Below are 9,082 nucleotides of genomic sequence, written 5' to 3' on the forward strand. Positions count from 1 at the left end.
TCCTTTCCTTTTTGTACTGATGCCTCGGGTTCTTTGCTAGCTACGAAAATGATAATAATAATTTACACTATTAATTACAACACTAAATAATAATAATAATTGAATTTCTATTCAATTTATACCTTAATTCCAATTTAATCCTAATTAGCTCATTTACTTTTCTAATTCAATTCATACTTTATTTCTATTCAATTTCCTTCCATATTCTACTTAACTATCTAATGTTCATAATAAAACCCCAATTTAAAACTTCTTTCAATTTAATCCCTACAACACAAAACTTATAGCCTAGTTTACAATTTAATCCTTTAATCAATTCTAATCAATAATTCTATCAATTAAACCCCTAATTCAAACATCTTTCCCAACATGAACCACGTCAAAAAAAATCTAACATCTTACAAAATTCCAAGATAAATCCAATAATACTTTGTTCTAGGATTCCAAAAACATCAAAACTAAGAGAAAAGGAACTAAATTGACTTACCAATTTATACTTGGAACCTCAAAACCTCAATTTTCCCTTTTCTTTCTTTCCTTCTCTTCTCTGTTTCGTTTGCCTATTCTGTTTCTATTTCTCTTTTTCTATCTTTTGTTTCTTTTAGTTAATTAGTTTAATATAATAAAAATAAAATAATAAAATAATATTATTTACTTAAATAATAAGTAAATATGTAATAATTACTAATATATGTATTTCATTTTTCCCATATGCACCATACATTTGTTAACTTTTTTTGTTATTAAAATATAATAATATAATATATAAATATCTTTTACTTAGTTAATAAGTATATATATATATTAATTACAAGTTTATACATATATTTATTACACATGTATTTATAATTACCACACACTTTTCACTTTTTATGGTTTAATTATTAGTTTAGTCCTTTCACCTTTCTCTATTTTATAATTAACTTTCACACTTAATTCAATTTAGTCCTAAGACTCAATTAACTTTAATTCAACTAAATTTACTTAACTAAAATCCAATTGGTCATATAACTAATTCTATAAATATTTTTAATAATTATTTTACGAGTCCGTTTTATCAAAACGGAGACCCGATAATTCACTTTCCAATGCCTGCACTTTTTAGGTCGTTACAAATAACTTGTACTCAACCCTTAGAAAATTGTAGTATTGTTCTCGACCCTTAGGGAATTTAAAAACTCTCCCATCCTTTTGGAATACGGGAGTAAACACAATGTAATCACTATTAAACCTATGGTATGTCAACTATATATGTAATTATTTCTGACACTGATGTGGTCGTTGAAAGCACCAAAAATATCCTCACTACACCAAAACAGGCTTTTAGCGGTGCTTTTAGTGGCGTTTGGACAAAAAACGCCGCCAAAAATGAGCATTAAACGCTGCTAAAAACCTAAGACCAACGGCACCGTTTTCAACCTTTCGGGGCTTTTAGCAGCGTTTTTGAAAAAGCGCTGCTAATGCTCAGGCTTTTAGCGGCGTTTTTGAAAAAGCGCCGCTAATGCTCAGGCTTTTAGCGGCGTTTTTGAAAAAGCGCCACTAATGCTCTGGGCTTTAGCGGCGTTTTCCAAGAAGCGCCGCTAATGCTTAAGGCTTTAGCGGCGTTTTTGAAAAAGCGCCGCAAAAACATTTTATCTGTCTATTTACTATTTATTTTGTTTATTTATATTAATTAAAATTCAATTTATTTTTAACAGAATATTTTTTAAAAATGGTTAAATTTGAAATAATGACACGTAGAAATAATTTCAAATAAAAAACATAGAAAAATATTTGTTAAAAATGGAAAATTTAAAATACTATTATTTAAAATAATTTAAATATTTTTAGGGTACATGACTAATTGATTTTTAATTTATATATTAAATAATTTCATATATAATTGTAAAAGATACGATAGTATTAATTTTAAAATATTTAATTAATTATCATTATAGTTTAGGGTTTAATACATATGGTTTAGGGTATATGGTTAATTAATTTAGGATTTAAGGTCGGTTTAGGATTTACAATTTTAAGGTTTATAGAGTATGGAATTAGGGATTCTGGTTTAAGGGTTGTGATTTAGGGGTTAGGGGTTAGGGATTTGGGTTAGTGTTTAGGGTTTAGGGTTAATTAGTGTTTTTAAATTTATATATTAAATAAGGTTTAGGGGTTAGTAGTTATGGGTTTGGGGTCTGGGGTTTAGGGTTTGAGGTTTAGGGTTAAGGGTTTAGGATTTGGGGTTAGGGGTTAGAGGTTAAGAGTTAGTGATTTAAGGTTTAGAGATTCAAGGTCGGGTTAGGGTTTAAGGTTTAGATTAATTAGTATTTTTTAATTTATAGATTAGTTAAGTTTTTATATAATTATAAAAGAGGGGTTAGGGGTTTAGGGTTTATGTTTTATGATTTATGATTTAGGAGATAGGGGTTTAGGAGATAGTTTAAATTATTTAAGAGATAATAGATCAATTTTATATATATTAAATGGTTTAGGATTAAGGTTTACTTTAGATTTATTAAATGATGAAAATTTATACAATTAATTAATGTTTTATATTTAAAAATATTTAATCTAAATTTAGATTAAATGGTTTAAACCATTTGATATATTTAAATATTAGATTTAAAAAATTGATAAATAAATATATTGAGTTTTAAATTTGAACTATGAAATTATAATTATCTTTTATTTAATAACAATTTTCCATTTAAATTCAAATATGAAAATTTTTAGAATCCGTTTCAAGAGTCGAGTTTAGACATAAAATTGATCTCGACTCAATTTGGGTCAATCCAAAGTATTAATTAAGATTTAAGATGCTTTTAAGTCAACAAATTAAAGCTTACATGTTGAAATTAATTAAGGAATGTAAACAAGAAAATTAATTAAGGGAATGTAAACAAGAAAAAGAATGCTTCATGTGCATATTTGATAATTTAATTATCTAAGCTCAAGCTTATACTATAAAAAGAAAGTTTGATGGGTGTATTTGTTTAACAACATACAATATTATTGGTCACCTTGATTTTGTTTTTTCTTTTATTATTATTATTTTGTTTTTAAATGTAAATTTAAATTTTAATTTTATCCAAATATTTACATATTTATATTTCAATTTATCTCATTTTTATATAATTTATAAAAAAGTAATTTAATTTGAATTTTACTTTCCCTCAAAAAAATTTCAAATTTGCTTACTTAAAATATTAAAATAGTTATTATTTAATATACAAAACAAAAAAATTTTAACAGAACAAAACGGTGTCATTTTGTTTAAAATAACATAATTTTTTGTGACGTTTTTATAAAAAACGCCGCAAAAGATAAACAATAGCGACGTTTTTATTAAAAACGCCGCAAAAATCATTTAAGAAAAAGGCGCGTTTTATTTCTAAATTTCTCCGCCTAAAATCTCCAAATTAAAGGAGCTCCGCTACTAAAGCAGATAAGGTTTTTGAAATTCCTTTTGTGCTTTCCCTTTGTCAAAAAAGACTTCTATTCTGTTCGGTATTTGCAGGGAAAAAAAAAAGATAATGTGTTTGGTAAGTTTAGCAGTACTCTTAACAAGTAAGTTATGGGTTAAGGATTTAATTTCATGATGAATTTGTGTGGGTGGGATCGGGATTTACTGGAAGTATTCCTGGGGAATTTTGCGCTGCTCATTTAGTTGTTAATTGTTTCTGTTTCATTTGTTCTTTGCTCACTCAACCCCAAGGAGAAAAGAACAAAATCCCTAAACATAAGCGTTTCTCCTCAGCCGTCTACATAGCTAAAACCCCTTTCTTTTCTGTTCCCATTTAAACCCTAAATTCCTAACAGCAAAATCTAAGCAACAAAGCAATGGCAGAGGGGGCAGGAGAAGAAAAGAAGAAATTTTCAATCTGGGATTTGCCAGATGTGCCAATGGGTCAACTTCCACCGCATCTTGAACTCCAACGAAGTCGTGTTTCATGCAATAAGGACGCCCCTATCCATGTATTTCTCTCTTACCCCCTTTTTTTTATCCCCTAAAGCACACATCTTCAGTTGAAATTTTTTCATGAACACCCTTTTTATTCGTATATGGAGTGTTAAGAAACAGTGGTTTCTTGGGGTTGTTTAATTGGGTAATTAAAAAAAATGGAGCCTTTTTCCTTATTTGGGGTTTGGGTTAGTTTCTTTGTATCATCTGTCTTGTTCTGTTCTTAAGGTTCTGAAATTTGTGGGTCTCTTTTTTTGTATTATAATTAAACGTCTTATGTTTTGGGGGCTTTTGTTGCTTGTAGACTGAGAGTATTCAATATTCTGGCGCTTATGCATCGATGGGAATTGATAATAGTTCACGACTTGATCGATTCTCTAACAACTTTAGAGTTGAAGTGGTTCGACTCAATGAAGATGACATGGAGTTTGATATGATCGTTATTGATGCAGCTATAGCCAATTCATTCAGGAGGATCCTTATAGCTGAGGTCTGTAACTTTTTGGTCTACCTCTTTTCAGTGCTAACATATGCTATGTTAATGACATTATTGCATGCTATCATATGCTAGCTATGTTAGCTTGCAGCATAATGTCTGTGCTGGTACTGATAGAACTGATTATACTTGCTGCTTCCTACAATGGCAATTGAAAAAGTTCTCATTGCAAACAAAACATCAATAATCCAAGATGAAGTTCTTGCTCATAGGTTGGGCCTCGTTCCAATCCGTGTTGACCCAAGGCTTTTTGATTATCTTTCAGGTTTAATTCATTCTTTTTGGTTGATGGTTTATCTGAATTTATGGAGTTTACCCTTGGGGCACTTGGTAATTCTTTACTTTTGTCTCTTTCAATTGTAGAAAATGATCAGCCAAATGAAAAGAACACCATTGTTTCCAAACTCCATGTTCAGTGTAAAAGAGGTAGTCCACGTATTACAGGTACGGTTTTGCGCTTTATCAGTGAAACATGAAACCTTTTTACTTAAATGAAATTAATAGGTCTTCCCTTTATAGCTTTGCCTTGTTTCTAATGATTTTTTTAATTTAGTACTTAAGTTTTTTGGGTTCATTTCAGTACATATTCTTAATTTGGTACCTAAGCATTTTTTTGTCCAATTTAATACTTATATTTGTTAGATGCTATACAAATTATCCTAGAACACTAACGGCGTTAGGTTTTTTTTATAAGGTGACAAAAATATCTAGTGTATGAACATGCGGTAGAAGACATAATGTGGAATAACAACATCCAAGAGCAAAATCAGAACACAGAGGCTGTGACTGTTGAACATGATGCTTCTTCAATTATTAAATCTTCTAGGCTTGTCGCATCAATGACAACGGCGGATGCATTAGAGGAACTTCAGAGTTACAAAGAGATGAAAAACTTGTTGCTTAGTGAAGGTGGTAAGTCTTGCATATCTTCCAATTTAACCTCTGGGGCTAAACATTCTGGCAAAGGTACATGAGAATGATCAACTTATTTGATATTGGTATAGTTGCACATATGTACTGGTTTGAAAGACTACTACTACATGCTATATAGCTGAAGCCATTTTCCTCTTTTTGTGATCATAGGAGTATATATATACAATATATGTGTTTTTGGTTAAGATTTATGTTAACAACAGAAGGGTTATCTGTTGGCCCCGAACTTTGTAAAAAGCATTTTTGTCTCTGATCCTACATAACATAATTGCACATAATTTTAGATGTTGGGTAAGGGTTGCGCATGCTTTGATATACAGGCTTGCTGATGCTGTCATTTCTGTTATTTTGCTTTTCTCCTTTGTTTCCCCTCCCACATATATATTTACCTATTTTAGAAGGGTTTTTTGTAAAAGTTATATTTGAAGTATGATAACCTGATATATTTGGAAGATTATAATTCTATAGGCATAGTAATTTATTTGACCCTCCAATAACATTTTAGCTTTCAATTAGACTTTTTATACCCGAGTATGCTGTAAGCCTCCAATTCTTACTTGGTTATCTGACTAGAAATTAAGACTAGAGAATCGGGTGTCTTAGATTTAATTTGACTAATGCATTCTGTTCCTTGTTCTAATGTGCAGGGGTGATTTGATCCCTCTTGTAGTTAAGTCCTTGAAGAATCCTAGGTATTGTAAAGATACTCACTGAACATTTATAATTTACAATTATGGTGGGGGATTTTTACTGCAAACAAAGGGTCAAAATTTAAAGAAGATTGCATGAAAACCATATGGCAACGAGTGGACTGTGAGAGATCCTATAAAAGTGTGAGAGACGGATTCGTTTTTGTGATAAGGCAATAAAGAGAGTAGGTCCAAAGCCAGAAAAAGAAAAAAAAATGATGAGTAATTATTTCACCTATATACTCAACTCATTAATGATTATTTTGATGTATAATATTTTATAACTTTTTTTTTCCTTATTTTATCTGGAAGGAAGTCCATTTTTTTTCCAGTCTTAATCAGGGTCCATGGCCCCTTGGTTAAATGGGAAATTTTCATTTTTAGTCTCTCCTAAATATTAATATTGTAAATTTAAGCCTTTTACCCCTTGGATAAATGGAAAAATTATATTTTTGGCTGCTCCTAAAATTTTTTAGCTTTAGCTCCCTCATACAAAGTTCATGGCTTCGTCCCTGTTCTGCAGAATACTGTACATGGAGTTTGTCTGAAAATAGAACAGCATAATTAGGAAGTCATTATATGCTTAATGTGCTAGTAATTTGTTGGTAAGTAGATGAAGTTTCTGTTTATTTGAACTTTGATTTTACTTTATGCTAAATGTTGGTAGGGCATATACTAGTTGATGTACAGGCTCGTGACTGGTAGCATGCCCGCATTTGTCTACATGTATTATGTGCCTGTCAATTATTATACATGGTTTAATCAAGCTCATAACTAGTTGATGTAAAAAATTCATTTGATTATGCTGTGCTGGGTGGATCTTCTAAAATTGCTGCCATTCTTGTTACATATCCATTTCAGGTATGCATCCTTTATAATTGGTGTGAAGTCTTTGTATAACCTCATTTTTTCTTCGTTGGCTGGTCATGATGCCTTATGAGGTGTGCAGAAATTTTTTTTCAAGTTATTCGAACTCGATCACAGGTAAACGAGAAGTTAAATCCTTTCATTTACAAATGCAAAGTACTATATTTTATCACAGTCTGTAATTTAAATCCCATTATTGAGTTTAGAGCCATGGTATTAGTCTAAGTAGAATGCGAATTCGAATTGAATTATGCAATGGAAAAGCTTTACATATTGTATTGCGAAAAGTCGTATATCCATAATTACACAACTCTTACATGTCTGCTTGAGATCTGGTTGATAATGTTTTATGGGAAGGACTTTATAAATTATAACTGCTCACATTTTCTATTATTTACAGTTGTCGCTAATAAAAGAAGTTGGAACTAGTTTATCCATCTACTAGCACGTTTAAAGAATTAGAGCTATTGCATGTCTTGTTCCTATTGGACTCTGCATCTGGAACCCATGTGAGAGCTACAAAATGATAAAAGTAAAAGTTTGAAGTTTCAAATGTTTTCTGAATAATTGTATTGCCTTAGTACTATCTGTTGTGGCTAAATAGTAATATCCATGCAATTTGATTTACAGGTGTTGATGGTGGATTTGACAACAATGAACTAGAATATGAAGAAACTCACAAAATAGTCATTTTGCCTAGCTGCTTGAAATCTTCCTTTTCCATCTGTGGAGTTGCCTGAGAAGGTATGGATTGTCTCATTTTTTATTTTTAAATAATTTTAAAATCAGAAGTACATATTCTTCATCTTGGACAGTAACCTAGCTTGGTTATCCAATACGAATACTGTAGGTAAGGTTGGCAGTTGATGCTATTTTAATGGCTGAGGGTGCTGAACAGAAAGGGCATATGGGTATTAAGGTGATTTTTTTAAGTGTTTCTAACTTTTTTTGAATAATTAAATTGGGGTTTTCTTTATCTGAAATATTGATCGATGTTTTGGCATTTGAATTTCATGATTAGGGTTTAACGAAGCTTCTAGCAGACAATGCGCCAAAGGCCATGAAGGAACAAAAATTAGAGAGCTATTTTGGCCGCAAGATTGCCATGTAGTTACTCAAAGAAGGCAGATGCTACTGAGGATTTGCAAGAAGCCATGGAGGTATTTTTCTTTGGTCAAACATGGAGTGATAAGTAAAGTTTTCTTTTGTTGTTTCACCACTACGAGGTGCTGTTGTTTTTATTATTAGACTGGAAATAAGGAGGACATTGAAATAAGGTAGCCAAAATTTTGTCACCGGTCAGTAATAGATACTTGTAGAGTTCAATCAATTCAACGCCGCAAGAAAACGGAAGCGTATGTATAATAACTGTATTTGTAGTACTGATTTTTGTTATATAATAATGAAAGGAATATATGTTCTTTTCCCGTATAATGAAATTTATTTATTTATTTATTGTTAGGAAATTTAAGTTTTTATGTTAATTTATTTATTATAGGTGAATGTTGAAATTTATTACTATAATTTATTTTACTTTTATTGTTAATGAAAAGTAATACATTCAAAATAAAATTTGACCTTTCCATTTGTTATTACAAAAATTTATTTAATAAAAAACGGAATGGCACTTTTAGCGGCGTTTGTGGGAGAAGCGTCGCTAAAGGTCTTGATCTATAGCGGCGTTTGTGGGAAAAGCGCCGCTAAAGGTCCTGATCTATAGCGGTGTTTGTGGGAAAAGCGCCGCTAAAGATCCTGATCTATAGCGGCGTTTGTGGGAAAGCGCCGCTAAAGGTCCTGATCTTTAGCGGCGTTTATTTCTAAAAACGCCGCTAAAGTTAGCGGCACTGTCTTTAGCGGTGTTTTTTGCGGCACTTGTCAAAGCGCCGCAAGTACTTTTAGCGGCGCTAAAAAACGCCGCTAAAGGTTTAAAAAAGCGCCGCTAAAAGCCTGTTTTGGTGTAGTGCCTATCCTTAATAAATAATGAAAAAGAATAGTAAAAGGGAAGTAGGGTCAAATCCTCAAGGACTGGACTTGCACAATATATTATTCCGTGAAATCCCAAGCAGAATCTTGCCCAAGAAAACGTGCATTCCTGAAAAAAATAAAAAAAGTAACAGAATTAAATGTTTGGATCTGAAAACGAAAAATAAAATA

The 9,082-nt window shown here is 31.2% G+C and overlaps 1 non-coding gene across 26 annotated transcripts; it reads left to right on the forward strand.

The window, feature by feature from the left end:
• The first annotated feature begins 3,382 nt into the window (after positions 1-3,382).
• On the forward strand, positions 3,383-8,367 carry LOC105777452 (uncharacterized). 26 transcript variants are annotated; one of them, XR_008189954.1, is made up of 10 exons: positions 3,556-3,957; positions 4,248-4,704; positions 4,803-4,883; positions 5,134-6,064; positions 6,585-6,666; positions 6,923-7,045; positions 7,329-7,460; positions 7,559-7,672; positions 7,779-7,847; positions 7,950-8,367. It is a non-coding gene; the product is annotated as an uncharacterized LOC105777452 (transcript). The 26 variants fall into 26 exon arrangements; XR_008189955.1 differs by having other exon boundaries at positions 5,134-5,405; positions 6,020-6,064; positions 6,585-7,045; XR_008189958.1 differs by lacking the exon at positions 6,585-6,666 and having other exon boundaries at positions 5,134-5,405; positions 6,020-6,064.
• The last annotated feature ends 715 nt before the right edge of the window (positions 8,368-9,082 follow it).

Source organism: Gossypium raimondii, chromosome 10 (assembly GCF_025698545.1).
Source record: "Gossypium raimondii isolate GPD5lz chromosome 10, ASM2569854v1, whole genome shotgun sequence".
Taxonomy (NCBI): domain Eukaryota; kingdom Viridiplantae; phylum Streptophyta; class Magnoliopsida; order Malvales; family Malvaceae; genus Gossypium; species Gossypium raimondii.